The sequence below is a fragment of the Capra hircus genome, chromosome 7 (genome assembly GCF_001704415.2).
Source record: "Capra hircus breed San Clemente chromosome 7, ASM170441v1, whole genome shotgun sequence".
In the NCBI taxonomy this organism is placed as follows: domain Eukaryota; kingdom Metazoa; phylum Chordata; class Mammalia; order Artiodactyla; family Bovidae; genus Capra; species Capra hircus.
In genome coordinates, this window is record NC_030814.1 from 21,955,884 (window position 1) to 21,972,488 (window position 16,605).

At 43.4% G+C, this 16,605-nt stretch overlaps 1 long non-coding RNA gene across 2 annotated transcripts in view; it reads right to left on the reverse strand.

Annotated features, from left to right (window-relative positions):
* LOC108636338 overlaps positions 1 to 16,605 on the reverse strand; it is a 168,623-nt gene that overhangs the window by 699 nt on the left and 151,319 nt on the right. The window contains exons 7-8 of one of the 2 annotated variants that reach the window (XR_001918274.1): positions 6,999 to 7,119; positions 506 to 655 (exon numbers count right to left, since the gene is read on the reverse strand). This is a non-coding gene — a long non-coding RNA (uncharacterized LOC108636338). The remainder of the gene's footprint in view (positions 1 to 505; positions 656 to 6,998; positions 7,120 to 16,605) is intronic. The other variant, XR_001918275.1, reaches the window with a different exon arrangement.

Here is a 16,605-nt window from a genome sequence, read left to right on the forward strand (position 1 = left end):
GTGTGAAACTGTTTATGTCTCAGATTCAGATGTTTTAAGATACTTTACTTTTAAGTCTTTTTCTTCCATTTATTCTCAAAATGTTGAAGAATGCATCCTATTATAAAAGAATAAAACAATCCTTTAAAAAATAAAATTATGATTTGTTTTACCCTTGAATGTGCTAGAAATTTAAATACAATGATGTGCTTGATGAACATGGAACAAGGGGTTTTGCAACTAGGTCACCAATTCAAATTTGATCCAGAGAGTACTGAATACCCTACAGCTGTCTATTATGAATTTCTAAAATGAGTGCAACAAATAAATATCTGATTATATTTCCATACAGATTTTATACATACTCTACTAATTGAAATGGAGCATAATGTGCTATTTGTGTATTCAGCTTACACTTTGAAAATTATTCTGTATCATCTAACATTTTCACAAAAGGAATAGTAAATCCACTGTCATGCTAATGATATCCACGCATATGTCCCAAAGGATGCAATATATTCCCTACCTTCTGAATATGGACTGAGAAGATACAATTCTTTCGGCTCCAATGTAGATTTCTCACACACCCATGGACATGGCAGACGAGAAGGATCACTCCTGTGTACAGCAAATTCACCCTGGCTATGATGAATGATGTTCCAGGGTACTGTAAGAACTAACAGATGAGCAAAATCACTAACCCTTGTGTTGGTATCTGGGTCTATAGGAGTAGCACTGCCTTCTGTCTCTTAATATTTCACACACATTTGGCAGGGGGAGTACAATTTCTATTCATTTACTTCTGACCAGTCACTCCACACCTTATTCCCACTGAGACTCAGGCACACACGTGGAGTGCCATAGTAGGGAAAAACACCTGCTCTGCTAAGAACTGCCCCTCCATCTCCCTGCCTGTCTTCCTGGAAACAAAGATGAACACTTTGACTCTCTTCCCTGAGGGTTCTTTCCTGAAACTATGACAAGATTTCAGAATTCTTGAGTTTGGCTGGAAACTGAGACCTGCATTTGTTGAGGTGAAGGGAGCGTGTGAAGGGGGCTCAGCTAGAATTAAAATCACAAGGCTTCATGTGGCTGCCAAATGTAATCTTAGAAGTACAGTCTCTATAATCCTAGGCGGCAGTCCCACTGTAGTCTGGACTGTTGAATTAGTCCTGGATGTGTTGTGCTTAGATCTTAATGCTACCTTGTAAGACTGCACAGCATTCAGGGAAGAGACTATAGCTTCATAAGGGAAATACAACCATATCCTATAGAGCTCAGCTAAAAGCACTGGGACTGCTTAGGAAAAAAAAAGTAAAAGAAATTTGAAATCCCCTTTAAATATCTCTGCTAAGCAGAAGCTGTGTTAGGCTTATTCTGTATGGAAGTGTCATGAGATGGAGTCTGGCTGAATATTAAAAACTTACTCTAAGTTGCGCTGTCCTAAGAAGGAAGACTCACTGTCTCAACAGAACTTACACTTCCAGGCACAGGCTAGATGACCCCTTAGGAATTGGGGCAGCTGACCTCAAAGCCTCTTTCTAGTGCTGAAGCTATATGGATCTGTAAAGCCAAATCACCTGTGGAAGGTCCAAAGGTGCTCATGGAGCAGTCTCAGGATACTTGAGAGTCAGGCTGTATGGTCAGGCCATTCAAGATGGCTGTTCTCTTGTTCTCTGTACATGCCCCTGGTCAACCAGACCTTGCTTCACCTACAGCCTGCCCCAGCAAGTACTTGTTCTAATCCTTAGGCCAGAACGGCTTCACCTGCTAGTTTCTTAAAGGGAAACATCTACCCTCATGATGGTCATTAATCTGAGGAGCTATGAGAAATGTGCCCCAGCTGCTGGTTTTCCTGGTAACTGGTGAGCCAACCTGATGATGTCAATTCCTCCTACAAATGGTAGCCTCCTCATTCCTTGAGTAGTGAAGATTGCTATCATGTCCTGCCTGCTGCCTGCTGCCTGCCATACACGGAGGGGGTGTTGCTTTAAGACCCATCTGTTTCAGATGTGTAAGACCCCTATCCAATAAACCACTGACTTCTCTGTCACTGTTTCTGGGCTCTTCCTTTGGTCTCGAGGCTGGGCAAGTACAGGGCGTGCAGGCCTGTGGGTTACAGCCCAACACATGCCAACATAGCCTCGTTTTGGTCTAAACCCAGGACTTCTTTCAAGGAGGAGGAATTCCCAGCAGTGAATGTGATGTAGAAAGAACATGGGTTCTACAATCAGAGACACCCGATTGAGAATCCTGGCTCTTCCATTATACTAGTTGTGTACCTTTGAGGAAAGCAACGAATCTAAGAATCTCAGCCGTAAAACTGGGGATTATTATTCCCAAGTCCCAGGGTAGTTGTGAGCATAGAAAATCATCTGTACACTGCCTGGTATATGCAGTAGGTATTTACTGATGCAGGCGCATAATTCTGTGGTATATACAGTGTCCTAAAAAGCCCACTTCTAGACATCATGGGCAAGGATGGTCGTAATTGCTGTTAAGTTCTGAAGGCACTGAGCTATGGTGATATGTGTCAATTGCCTACTTCATAAAAGTCACCTCTTCCCATCAGGAATACACACATGTATGCTAATATGGACAAAGAAAAAGATCCTACTGTGGAAATTGTGCTATAAACACATAAAATGTGGTAAATGAAATAATAATCACAGTGATGAACTTTATCAAAATTTACATGAAATGAATAATGCAAAGGCAGAGGAAATTATTCTCTATGAGCAGCAGAAATCCTTCTACACAGCTCCCCCTTAATTTCAAGATTCTTCTAGTGAAGCAGAGTATGTCTGATTATTAGCACTCTATCTTTTAAAAACCAAATCACCTAAGGCTGGAAGCACTGGTCACAGTGACAGTAAGAACTATCTGATTTCTTTGCTAAGGAGATACTGTTCATATCTGGCACGTGATTCTTAAATCCCCAAACTAAAAGTTTCGATTTTCCTACCAGGAGGGATTATTTTCAAATATGTGATTATTTTCACATATAAATAGTTGGTGAGTTTGATCCAGTTTAACTGCTGAGTTTATTAACTAGCTATTCGGTAAAATGTAACCCTCAGCTATAATTATTGTGTATAATTATCTCTGTGTTTATTCTCCTTGCAGGTATTAAGCCTGTATTTAACATGGCTAGTCCTCTAAAACTCGAGTCGAAGATCTTTGATCTGGTCAGTCTTTACCACATGTATGGGTGTATTTCTGAAAGGAATTTGGACTTTTACCATCCCCTGAAAGACACTAACAGTAAAACTGGGTTCTTCTCAGTTTTGACAGGAACATGCAATTCACATGGAATTAATAGCACTAGTTACAATTCCTACTAGACGATTCTCTATGCCCAAGAAAGGATGACTAGATTTTATGGAACATTCACTCCTAGGCTGACTAGATTTGATGGCACATTCACTGCTAACTTAAACCAGTAACCTCTCATGCACAGGCAAGTTAAACATTCATTTTACTGTTTCCGTTTCTTCAGGCAATCTGGTTACAATACATGCCTTAATGCAGCATCTATAGATGCCTGACTTGAACTTGTAAGCTCTAAAGGGCAGTGGGGAGCTGGCATTCCAGGAGTACAACTCTCTTGCTCTAGCACAGGCGTTATTTCACATAGGAGAGGGGGCAAATTATTCGATGTCAAAGGCTCTGGGGAAGCCCCTGGCTTCCTGCCCTGCCTTCATGTGGCAGTAATTTCCCTACACAAGAAGGAGAGGGCCTTTCCTTGACACACGGTACCTGCCTTGCCTCCCACACACAAACCCACAAGAAAGTCTGAACCAGCAAGTATTAAGAAAAAAAGTCCTGACCTGACCACACAGCAATTCTGGAGCATGAGCAGTAGCCACTGCCTTGCTCCTGGCAAAAGCTTCATTGCATCCAACTAGAAGTGGGTATAATAAAATTCCTTTGTCAAGAGTCCCGGTGGAGTGTTGGCAATTGAGCGCATATTCTCCCCTTGCTAGGAACGACTATGGAACAGCATGAAATCTATGCTTTGGCAGCAAGGGAACTTGGTGCTAACATTTTTCTAAACTGAAACAAGACGGATGAGTTGGCCTGATACTTACAAGTTATATGATATGTTAAATCACCTCTAAAAATAAAAACAAAAGATTTGAAGAAAGTTGTGAATCTTATGAGAGGAGAAGAACAGTCAGACAAGCTTTCTGCTTGTAAAAAAGTAATTTTAAAGCATGTTGAGAAGCATGAGTAGAGGGATCTAAAATACAGAATTGTGAACCTCTGAAAGATGTTCTAGTGTGTTTAGAATTCAAGGACAGAGGGGTCTGGAAAAACCCCCACAATAATCCAGAGAGTATTTGTTTGCAATCAGTCAAAAATTTCTCTTACCCAGTAATCTGTTATAGAATTCAATAAAGGCCCAGGCATGGATCATAGACACTAAACAAACACAAACATAAAAAGAAACTGCCCCCGCAAAAATCTATTCACAGATATAAGGTATTAAACCCTTTGGAAAGCAAAAGATAAGCACTATAAACTAGAGAAAATTGACTATAGGCATGAAAAAGAAATATTCTAGAAAAACACTCAATTTTTTTTTTTTTTTTTCAAATTTCTCAGTGTGATACCTGGTCTTCGTTTTTGTCCCTCTCCACCTTGTTAGATTTCTTCAATGGTCAGAAACACTGTCTCAGTTTTCTGCAAAGTCAGGATCATTGCTGTGTCTCTTTTTCCTAATTACTGACCCAAAGAAGACAGCCCTAGAATAACACAGTCACAATGCTTCTTCCTTAAAGGATGTTTGGAGATTTCTCTCAGCAGAATATTGTGCTTTCTCAAAGATCCCCAGTCAGTGCAGTGGACAGCCTTGCTCCTGGTCGCCCACTAACCTCATGGAGCGGATCCAGGGGAAAGAAAGAACAGGGCAAAGCTTCCATTCTCTGAGTTCCCAAGACTTTGTGATAAAGCCACTTCATTATTTGTCGTCTAATTCCATCTCAAGCTGTATTTGATTTGAAAAACACAATGCTTATTAGATCAAAAGCCTGGAGCTGATTCATAAAATACGGGACAAAGACACACAGAGAATGCATGAGCATAGTGCAGAGTGACAAAAATAGAGCACAGGACATGTGCATCTTTTCCCTAATATGCCCAAGATTTTAAAAATAAAATGCAGAACCTGTCAATGAGGCTGAAATTGAACCACTCAAACCAGGCTCAGTGTTTACAAATGAGGAAGAGCCAAACCAGTAATAATATTGTGGCACTGATTCTTCATGGTTCTCAGTCACACCCACCTCATCACTTAATATATTTTTTTCTCCTAATGTGTGTTCAATCCTTTTGGACGGCTTGGCTCAGAGCTTAGCTAATGGAGCCAAACCATATCCCTTTGGTTGGTCTTAAGCTTGGCTGGACTTTCAATGACTTCCACATATTAAGAGCCACTCTCACAAAAAGGCTTAATATAATAATGAAGCCACCTACCTAACAAGTAGGAAGAATCAGCGTTTCCCCATCAGTCCTGTAAGCCAGGCACTAGGCTTACAGCCTTACCACAGTGTGTCACTTAATTCTCACAAGACACTGAGGTAGGCAGCATTAGCCCCATTTTACAGATAAGGGAACTGAGGCCGGGAGGTTAGGATTTTCCCAAGGTCACAAGGCTCGCAAGCGGTGGGACCCTGGTTCGGTCAATTACATTCAAATTGCTGCAGGTCCACAGGCTGTTGGTCTGCTACACTTTGAGGCAAATTTCCTGACAAATTAGGATTGCCACTTCCAGAAAATTTAGAAAGCTTCACATGGCTGGTATCCTGTGAAGAACAGCCAGCATTTCCTGGGGAGACTGAATGGGAAATAAACGCTCTCCTTCAGTTGGTGCAGAGGTCTAATGTTCACAAACAATTACAAAGCCCCTGCCCTCAGCCACCAGCACCTCAGTGGGGGGCAAGAAAAAAATTAAGACGGTGGCACACCCAGGATGCAGGTTATTTTCTGTGATTGGCGATTTTTTTTTTTAATTTTTTTAACATAGTCAATGGAGGCTGAGGTCTCCTATATGCAAATACTGGGGGGAGGGGTTACACACTGTGTGAATTACCTCAGGCCAAACCCAAAATAGCCCAGATACTCCCATCACTGAACTTCAAAGCCAGCCCCTTCTCCCCAGTGGTCACCGGGATGGGGGTGGGCAGCCTGGGTGGTCCCTCTACCCAAACACTCCCCCAGCCAGGGAACAACACATGCTTCGCAAAAGACCCAGTTGATAAATACACCCTGCCTTCCCCTAACTGCCCACCCCCGCAACCTGGGAAAAGTCTAGTATATCCAAATCCACCGTGCTCACCCAAGGCAGCACTTTTCCACAGTAGTGCAGGGTCCTCCACTGCGGGAGGCCACGTGGCACCTCATTGGTGGAAAAGCATGATGAGAAGCCAAGAGACCCAAGTTCTGACTCCAGCTATCATTCTCAAGCGCCCAAATCCCAGCGTTCTATGCCAACATCACTTTCCCTGGTGGCTCAGTCGGTAAAGAGACCACCCACAATGCAGGAGACACGGGTTCGATCCCTGGGTGGGAAAGATCCCCTGCCGAAGGACATGGCAACCCACTCCAGTATTCTTGCCTGGAGAACTCCATGGGCAGAGGAGCCTGGCCAGTTACAGTCCATTGGGTCAAAAAGTCTCTCCAGTGTTACTGCCTGGAGAACTCCATGGACAAAGGAGCCTGGCCCACTATAGTCCATTTGGGTCAAAATGAGTCTGTCATGATTTAGTGACTAAACCACCACCACATGCCCACCACATGATCCTCCTCTGGGTATTGGGCATTGGAGCTTATTAGTTTGTTTCCTAAAGATGGGAAAAATATAAAATATTTCTCCCAGATTTCCTCCACCCCTGACTCTATTAGAGAGCACTGAGTTTCAGCAAACAAGCTTCGGTCCTCCAGAGAACTTAACTGGAAATCAGCTGTCACATGTTCCAGAAAGCAGACAGGCGGTCTCAGGGAGAACCCAGACTCACCTCAGGCATAACTTTTCAGTGGAATCACGAACTGAGCAGCAACATGGTCCCTGCTGTGCGCTGGAGAATCCTCTTTCTCCAGCCTTTTCTTGAGCTTTAATCTGAGGGATTCCAGAAAAGCCTGGGAGAAACAGAGAACCACCATCCTATGCAGCTCTGGGGGGAGTTTCTTCTCTTTTATGAAACTCACAAAGGAATCAGTCTTATAGGATCTGAAAGAACACCAAGGTTTTTTATTTTATTTTTTTAATGGCCTCTGGATGTTCTAAGACCACAGGCTACAGAGTGGGGAGGAAGAACTGGCTTTTCTTTGAAACCAGAAAATCCATTTGGCATTGCTGTCCAATAGACACAAGGAAAAGATCCCGTGGTCGCAAGTTGTTTTATCTAATTTTTTCCCTCCTGGTTTTCTTTGTTGTGAGTTCCAAGCTGCTTCACACCCTCCCATCCTTTACAACTATTGAATCTCTTCTACAGATCTGTAAAAATAAACAGGCCATTTCCAGATTACCAGCCAGCAACACCACATCCTGTGTTCGAGCTGATGATAAATAAGAGTGAGGCAGGTAGTCCCCCAGACACATCTGGGAAGCATCCTCTCCTCTGAACAGAAGCACACAGCATTCAATTCCAGCCAAAGCTTGTTTGGCCTTGTGGTCTGCTGAGTTGAAATAGTAATGCTATTTTTTTCTGAATCTAAAGATTATATTTTTCCTCTGACACTTTCCCTTTTTAAAATTACATACACACACACACACACACACACACACACACACACATATATATATATATATATATATATATATAAATCCCCTGGGGGAAACTCTATCGGCTTTCGCCATGAATCCCAGGTGTATTCTAATTAGCTTTAACTTATTAAAAAAAATAATAAACTTCAAGTTGAAGACAGCTAAAGCTACCAGCAGCCACAGTTTGGGCTAATTAACTCTTCTGGTAACATCCAGTGACTAGAAACTGTGGTCTCAAATATTCTGTGATGCTGTAGCTATTCAGGATCCTATCTGCTCTTTTAACTTCTTTTAAATTAATCAGCTTTATAATGATTAACAACCTGAAGTTATTTTTAGCTCTAGTTCTTATTTATTTTTCCATGTATGTATTCTTCACTTCTCCCAGCTAAATCCTCCAATCTCTGCTTAAAACACACAGGATTTTCATGAAAGCAGCATCACTGTCTCCTCCCCACACAAGTGCAAACATACACGGAGGGGGTAAGCGTAGGGAATAATCTTCCTGAATGTAGCATCCTCAGAAGCAAGGGCAGACAGCAACAGGGAAAGAAAGGGAAAAATATTGCCAGAATTCACATTTTGCTCCCCAGTATCTTAAGTTGCCCTCTCCCATCTCTGTCAACCCTCAAGGGAATGTGGCTGCCACTCAGCACCGTCTCCCAGTAACTGTGTAAGGAAAACCACACCTGTGCTTACAGGGCAGCCCCCAGAGGGACCAGCTATAGATGCCTTAGCCATGCCCCGCTGTCTGTCCTCCTGGGCAAGGCTGAGATGGCAAGTGGGCTTGGAAAGGCTGCAATAAAAATGCACTCAATCCCGTTGACCTCTCTCCTGTGAGGGAAGCTTTCCTTTCGGCATGACTTATGTTTGATCCAGCATACAATTTACATTACCTGAGAAGGCTATTCAGAAAACTTAGACAAGAAACAAAAATCTCTGATCTTCTAATGAGAAAAGAGGATACTGGCCCAGAAATCAAGAGCTAGCCTGTAATCCCTTCTTGGCTGTTTGCCGGTTTTTGTGACCGGGAAGCATCGTTTCTTCTCATGAACATGAAGCCAGAGGATTTCTAAGGCCTTCCATCTGCAAAGATTCTATGAAGGGATGTGTGCTCCCCTTTGCCCTTTTGAAGACCAACTGCTAACTTCTGTACAGATATAAGGTGGAGAAATCAGACTCAGGGACCCCAAATTTACATGTCATAGGATCTAAGAGGGAATTTTTAAAGATACATGTTTACCACTCTTTTCTAACATCATGAGATTTTGCAGGCCATTGCTAGTTCTGCATGAAACAAAGATCCACATGAAACAAAATATTTCCCTGATACATTGATCACCAGTCAGAAGGTTAATTTGCGATTTCTTGGTAAGACAAGAAAGCAACTCTAAAAGCTGGACTAAAATGAATAAATATGACCACAACAATAGAAACAGCAAATGAACATTTTAGTCCTTATTTTGTGCCAGACACTAAGCTAGGGATTTCTGCATGTGTTATCTCAGCTGAGCATTATCAACACGCTCTGTCCTCTCATTCAGTTCTCCAATTATCCCCCCAGGCCGACCTGCCATATGCCCACCTCCTGCACGGAGATGTCGAATAAGGCAAGACCTTTATACACAATCACACCAGACCAGTCCAAATCCACCCTGAGAACTTCCACAGCCCTAATCTCAATGCATTACTTCCCAGTGGGAGGAAAAGAGCTCCATATTTGTCAAAAAGAAAAGTCTCCATATTCGTCTCCCTTTTCCAGGCGCACTTCCTTGAAGTCTCCAGGAGTATTTTATCTACACAAGGAGGAACACTCTAGTGTCTGGATCAATATCTGTAAAAGCTTTTAAGCTATAATAACCATGATCTTCAGCACTCAATATATTCTGACAAGACCCCCCTCTATGTCAAGTGAAGTGGGTAAATTCTTAGGTAGGGATTTTTAGACCCACTCATTGCCTACTGGTTCTTCCAGTAGAAAAGTCCATAATCATTAAGCTAAATGCAAAGGGACAGGAATTCCCAATTATATAGTTTTAATTCCCTATAAGTCCGACCAGCACAAACTTCATCACTACGTTGTAGTGTTGCTAACTAATGAGTTGAATTTGGGCAGCCCATTAATCTTAATTTTGTAAACATTGATTTTTTTTTTCTTCTCTGGGTTTTGAATGGAGCTAAAATTAGCATTTTGCTGTTGTTTTGTGGGTTTTTTGTGTTTTTTTTTTAGTATAACCTCCATTTCAACTTCCTGCTACTGTATATTTTATTACAACAAACAGCTCTATCCTTGACCAGGGCCTAAAAAGAAGACAGAAGAGTTCTGGGAATAATAGTCCCACCTCTCGTTTCACACACTTCCCCTGTCCCTTCTGGGACATGGAGCCGCCATTGACTTCTAAGGAAATTCACCTGAGGCTCAATTAAAACTACAGAGCACAGAGAAGAGGAGGCCTGTCCTCACCTTTTCCTTCCCAGTAAGAGCTGTGTCCAGGACCAATCCTGTATAGGAGGACTTTTGAGGGCTTATGGTAAGAGACAAAACTGGGAGGTTCAACCTAGTTCTCATTCGACAACAGAGGTTCATCTTAAGTTCCTCTTCTAAGTGCAAATACCAAAAAACAAAAACTTAAAGGCTCTCTCCCACAAAGAGAGGACTCACAGCTTCCAATTCCCTCCCCCCCACCCCCCAACCCAGTTCTCTCTGGCTTCTTGGTCATTGCCATTTAGCAAACGAGTTTAGGTAACAGTAGTTGTACTAGTATAAGAGGTATGGGGTATAAACTATAACGTTAAGCTGTCTGAGAAGGTCACTTCATTTCACCCATTCTCTCACTGTGGGTTTTCTTTAGCATGCGTGTGTGCATGTTAAATCGTGTCTGACTCTTTGTGACCCTGTGGATTGTAGCCCACCAGGCTCTTCTGTCCATGGGATGCTGGGATTCTCCAGGCAGGAATACTGGAGTGGGTTGCTATGCCCTCCTCCAGGGGATCTTCCCAACTCAGGGATCAAACCGCATCTCTCATATCTCCTGCGTTGGCAGGCAGGTTCTTTACCACTAGCACCTCCTAGGAAGCCCCTTCTCTTTAGAATGTTCTTACTTAAAACAGGCTATCTACTCTTTCTCCTTTTTTTGCCTGTGACAGTACATTCTAGAAGGCTTTCAGCCCTTTCCTCTTATTATTTTCCCCAGATCTACCACCCTGTGGCCTCCAATACTTCCTTTCTCTATTGGACCCCTTCAGTCTGTCACCATCATCATATTTCTGCTGATGAAATACCAGTCCAATCACTAAGCATCATCTGCTCACTTATGACAAACTCAGCAATCAGATTTCTTCTGAAGCATTCTGACATTTATTATTTTCCTTTGATAGTTCATGTTACTCACTGAAAGTCTGGAAGCAGTCACCAAATCAATCTTGGGGGGATAAAAAGGATTTCCATGCAGAAGGCCGTACTTGTGATGAAGCATAAAGGCCCCAAAGTCTGCAGCAGACAGCCAGGTAGAAATCTCAGTTCCACAGTCTACCAGCTGGGTGTCCTTGGGCACGCTGCATAAGCTCTCTGTGCCTCCTTTTTCCCCACCTTCGATCTGAAGGTAGGATAGTCTCTGCTTCACAGGGTGGTTGTAGAGATTCAACAAGAACCTGTGTGTAAACCCTTACTTAGCACAGCACCAGATGGAAAATAAATTCTTAATAAATGCTAACTACAAAACAAAAATGTTAACTCCACTGTTTTAACTGAAGGTTACATCAGTTCCCAGTTGCCATTTGAGAATTATTACCGCACTGTACCGTCTTATTTGCAGTAACATTTTATTCTATGGTATGAGGAACAGTGGGAAGGTATGCATATATGTATGGGGTGGAGGGCTTCCTAGGGGGCGCTAGTGGTCACGAACCCGCCTGCCAATGCAGAAGACAAGACGTAAGAGATGCAGAATCGATCCCTGGGTCGGAAAGATTCCCTGGAGAAGGGCATGACAACCCACTCCAGTATTTTTGACTGGAGAATCCCATGGACAGAGGAACCTGGCAGGCTATGGTCTATACAGTGGCAAAGAGTCGGACATGACTCACATGCATGCATGGGGGTGTGTGTGTGTGTGTGTGTGTATGTGTGTGTGTTCACATATATATAAACACATATACATAAAGTTTTTTTTTACTGACCTGCCTCACGCAGTAAATGCCAGTATTTCATGACATGCTGTCAATCAGCACTGTGAAGGTGGGAAGGGGTAGGAAACAGAGCTCCTGCCCTCTGAAATCCAGCTGGAAGAGAGGACACACTCTCTACAGGAAAACAGCACCCACACAAGGGCCATCTCACACACCTATGAAAGTGAAAATGAAGTCACTCAGTCGTGTCCGACTCTTTGCGACCCGATGGACTGTAGCCTACCAGGCTCCTCCCTGCATGGGATTCTCCAGGCAAGAGTACTGGAGTGGGGTGCCATTTCCTTCCCCAGGGGATCTTCCCAACCCAGGGATCGAACCCGGGTCTCTCGCATTGTACACAGACACTTTACCATCTGAGCCACCATAGTAGTCATTGATTAAGCAAGTGGCACAGACCGTGCTTTGAGAGTTAATACAACGCTTGCCTGACAAAGTCTATGGAGGAGGCAGGGAGTGAGAAGAATTAAAGCTGAGCCCTGAAACACGGGCCTATCTGGACCAAATGAAAGAAGGGAGGTGAACATAACCAGCAGGGAAGTTTCAGAAAGAATGGTCCCAGAGTCTGGACAGACTGTTGCATGTTCAGCAGACAGTTTGGTTCTGAATTCTGCCAGAGCAGAGCAGCAATATTTTCTACCCACAGGTAATGGAAGTCAGACTGGGATCAGCTTCTGTTGGGTTCACTGGATGTGGATTTTCACTTTGAATTTGCTGTTGTGGTCCAGAGGAAGAAGTTTCATCTGAAGAACTATCTCCCAGAGACTGATGGTGGTTCATGAGGACTGTGTGGAGGCCACTGCGGCCACTGGCTCTCAGGGAAACCAAGAATGACTGATCATTAACGTCTGCCACAAGGAAGGAGCAAGAGGTGCCCGACATGCTTTATGTCTGCCATCCAGGCAATGTAAACAATCAAGATCAAGGAGGGCGATTTTAGCCGAAGAGGGACACAATAAAAGAGATGTTTTAAAGAGATTAATTTGGCAACAGATCATAGGATGGGCTGCTGAGAGAAGAGAGGAGGCAAGAAAACCACTTTGGAAGCTTCTGCCAGAATGAGGAGAGCAATGATGCAAACATAAAAGGATTATAGTTCAGAGACTGTACGAACAAATCGATAAACTTAGCATGGCTTCTAAAGAGCCTTTAAACTGAGTGAGGGCGATTGTTAACAGGCCTTACCTTTTAGAGCAGTTTTAGGTTCACAATGCTATGGCCCAGAAGGTGCCAAGATTGCCACCTCACCCTTGCATAAGCCTCCCCATTATCAACCTTCCCCAACACAGTGACACATTTGTACAGCTGATGAACCTACGATGACCCAGCAGAGTCCCCCGAAGTCCATGGTGACATTAGGGTTCACTCTTGGAGCTACACACTCCGTGTGTTTGCACACATGTTTAATGACAGGTATCTACCATTATAGCATCATCGAGTAGTTTTACTGCCCTAGATTCCGTGCTCCGCCTGTCCCCGCCCCACTAGCCCCTGGCAACCATTGATCTTTTCACTGTCTCCACAGCTTCACCTTTTCCAGAATGTCATCTAGTTTGAGTCATACAATACATAGCTTTTCAGGTTGGCATCTTTCCCTTAATCATATGCGCTTAATTCTTCTACATTAGAAGGAGCCCGATAGTTCACTTTTTTCTAGTGCTGAATAACATCCATTGTCTGGATGTACAAAACTTTATTTATCCATTTACCTACTGAAGGACCCCTTGGTTGCTTCCAAGTGTTGGCACTTATGAATAAAGTTGGTATAAACATCCACGTGCAGTTTTGTGTGCAGACATAGTTTTTAACTCTTTGGTGTGAACTCTGAAGGAGCCCAACTGCAAATAGATGGGGAAACAGTGGAAACAGTGGCTGACTTTATTTTTGGGGGCTCCAAAATCACTGCAGATGGTGATTGCAGCCATGAAATTGAAAGATGTTTACCCCTTGGAAGGAAAGTTATGACCAACCTAGACAGTATATTAAAAAGCAGAGACATTACTTTGTCAACAAAGGTCTGTCTAGTCAAAGCTATGGTTTTTCCAGTAGTCATGGATGGATGTGAGAATTGGACTATAAAGAAGGCTGAGCACCGAAGAATTGATGCTTTTAAACTGTGGTGTTGGAGAAGACTCTTGAGAGTCCTTTGGACTACAAGGAGATCCAACCAGTCCATCCTAAAGCAGATCAGTCCTGAGTGTTTATTGGAAGGACTAATGTTGAAGCTGAAACTCCAATACTTTGGCCACCTGATGCAAAGAGCTGACTCATTTGAAAAGACCCTGATGCTGGGAAAGACTGAGGGCAGGAGGAGAAGGGGACAACAGAGGATGAGATGGTTGGATGGCATCACTGACTCAATGGACATGAGTTTGGGTAAACTCCAGGAGTTGGTGATGGACAGGGAGGCTTGGCGTGCTGCGATTCATGGGGTCGCAAAGCATCAGACACGACTGAGCGACTGAACTGAACTGGTGGATTATGTGGGAACAGTATGTTTAGTTATACAAGAAACTGACAACTTATATTCCAGAGTGACTACCATTTTGCATCCCAACCAGCAATGACTGCCAGTTCCCATTGCTCCACATCCTCTCCAGCATTGTCGTCAGTAATCTGTCTCGTGGCCATTCTAATAGGCATGGAGTGGTATTTCATTGTTGTTTTAACTTGCATGTCCCTGAGGACATATGATGTGGAGCAGAGTTAGAGCATTTTGACTCTTGAGAAGGGTTATCATTTTGGCTAGTTTTTACAATAGCAAAGACTTGTTTATTTCATTCATCCACTACCAACCATTGTCACCTAGCAGACAGCAAGGTAAGAGGGTGTTTGAAATACAGTACAGGTGAGTTCTGACACATAGCAAATAAAGACAAATTTGGATGAGGTGTATTTTTAACATCAGCGAGTATTCTGGTACATATGGTAAAAGCTTTTCCCTGGTAAAGCAGAGGCCACCAAGAGGGAGCCAGTGACCTTGAGCAGAGGTGTTGGAAGATACTAAACATCATTTTGCCTTCTTTACAATTTTGGCCAGCCCTCTGGCCCTGCCTCAGTCACCCACTTTAGCCTCTCCATCTTGTGTGCATTTGTGCAAGGTGTGCCCAGGCAGTCACGCCAGAAGTAAACCTAGATCCCATTTTTAGGACAAGTCGCTAAAAGCTTCCTGGAGAATGGGGCAGAGGGAAAGAAGGAAGACAGTCATCATCAACCCCAAAAAATGCATTTGTTTGTTAATTTATTGAGGACCTCTATGTATGAAGCCCTGAATTAAGAACGATCTCAAAAGTATAGGGATGATATATAACCTCCCAAAACATAAACTCTTCCTAGAAGAAAAAAACACGTTAGACTTCCCTGGTGGTCTAGTGGTTAAGATTCCGCCTGCCAATGCAGGGGACACAGCCTCCTGATCCCTGGCTCCACATGCTGTGGAGAAACTAAGCTCATGTGCTGCAATTACTGAAGCCCAAGTGCCCTAGTGCCCTTGAGCTGCAACAAGAGATGCCACCGCAATGAGCAGGCCACACAGGCAACTAGACAGGAGTGCCTGCTTCTTACAACTAGAGAAAGCCCACTCGCAGCAATGAAGACCCGGTACAGCCGAAAATGCTTTTGAACTGCGGTGTTGGAGAAGACTCTTGAGAGTCCCTTGGACTGCAATGAGAGCCAACCAGTCCATCCTAAAGCAGGTCAGTCCTGGGTGTTCACTGGAAGGACTGATGTTGAAGCTGAAACTCCAATACTTTGGCCACCTGATGCGAAGAGCTGACTCATTTGAAAAGACCCTGATGCTGGGAAAGATTGAGGGCAGGACGAGAAGGGGACGACAGAGGATGAGATAGTTGGATGGCATCACCGACTCAATGGACATGGGTTTGGGTGGACTCTGGGAGTTGGTGATGGACTGGGAAGCCTGGCGTGCTGCTGTTCATGGGGTCGCAAAGAGTCGGACAAGACTGAGTGACTGAACTGAACTGAACAGCCAAAAATAAATAGATTTAAAAATTTTTATAACTGAAGGATAATTGCTTTACAGAATTTTGTTGTTTTCTGTCAAACATCAGCAAGAATTAGTCCTTTAAAACACGTTATTATAAAAATTAAGGAATACACAAGAGATTGCATAGACCATACATTGCAAATATTCCTGCCTTCTACAAAGCCAGTAATAGTTTTTAAAAGTATGACCTGGGGGACAGGAATAGTGCTAAATCACAGAGATTTCCCCAAGCTGGGCAAATGCTAGGCAAGAGGGCATAACAAATGAAGAAGAGCCGTTTGGAGGATGGGCACAGACTGGGGCCCCCCTCCTTCCTGCACAAACGTGTTGATTCTGTGACTCCAACCAGGCTGAGGGAAAGATGGTTGGAACATTTCCTGAGACAATGGCCCAATTGAAAGGTCACTTCCTGCCACTTTCCATCTCCCTGAGGGGAAATCCCACGCTGGCCCCAGTGCACAGGGATGGCTATGCTGAAAGCCAGGCTTTGAACAAACGCCTGCCTGCCAGAGTCACTGGCCTCTACTTCAGGATTTAAAGATGAATTAAGGATAAATATTCATGCCTAAATATCCACTCGAATATAATGCAATTGGTATCATTTTCAACTCACAATCGCTATAAAGTAGCTGTGAGCGTTTTCTTATACTTCCTTGACTCTATGATT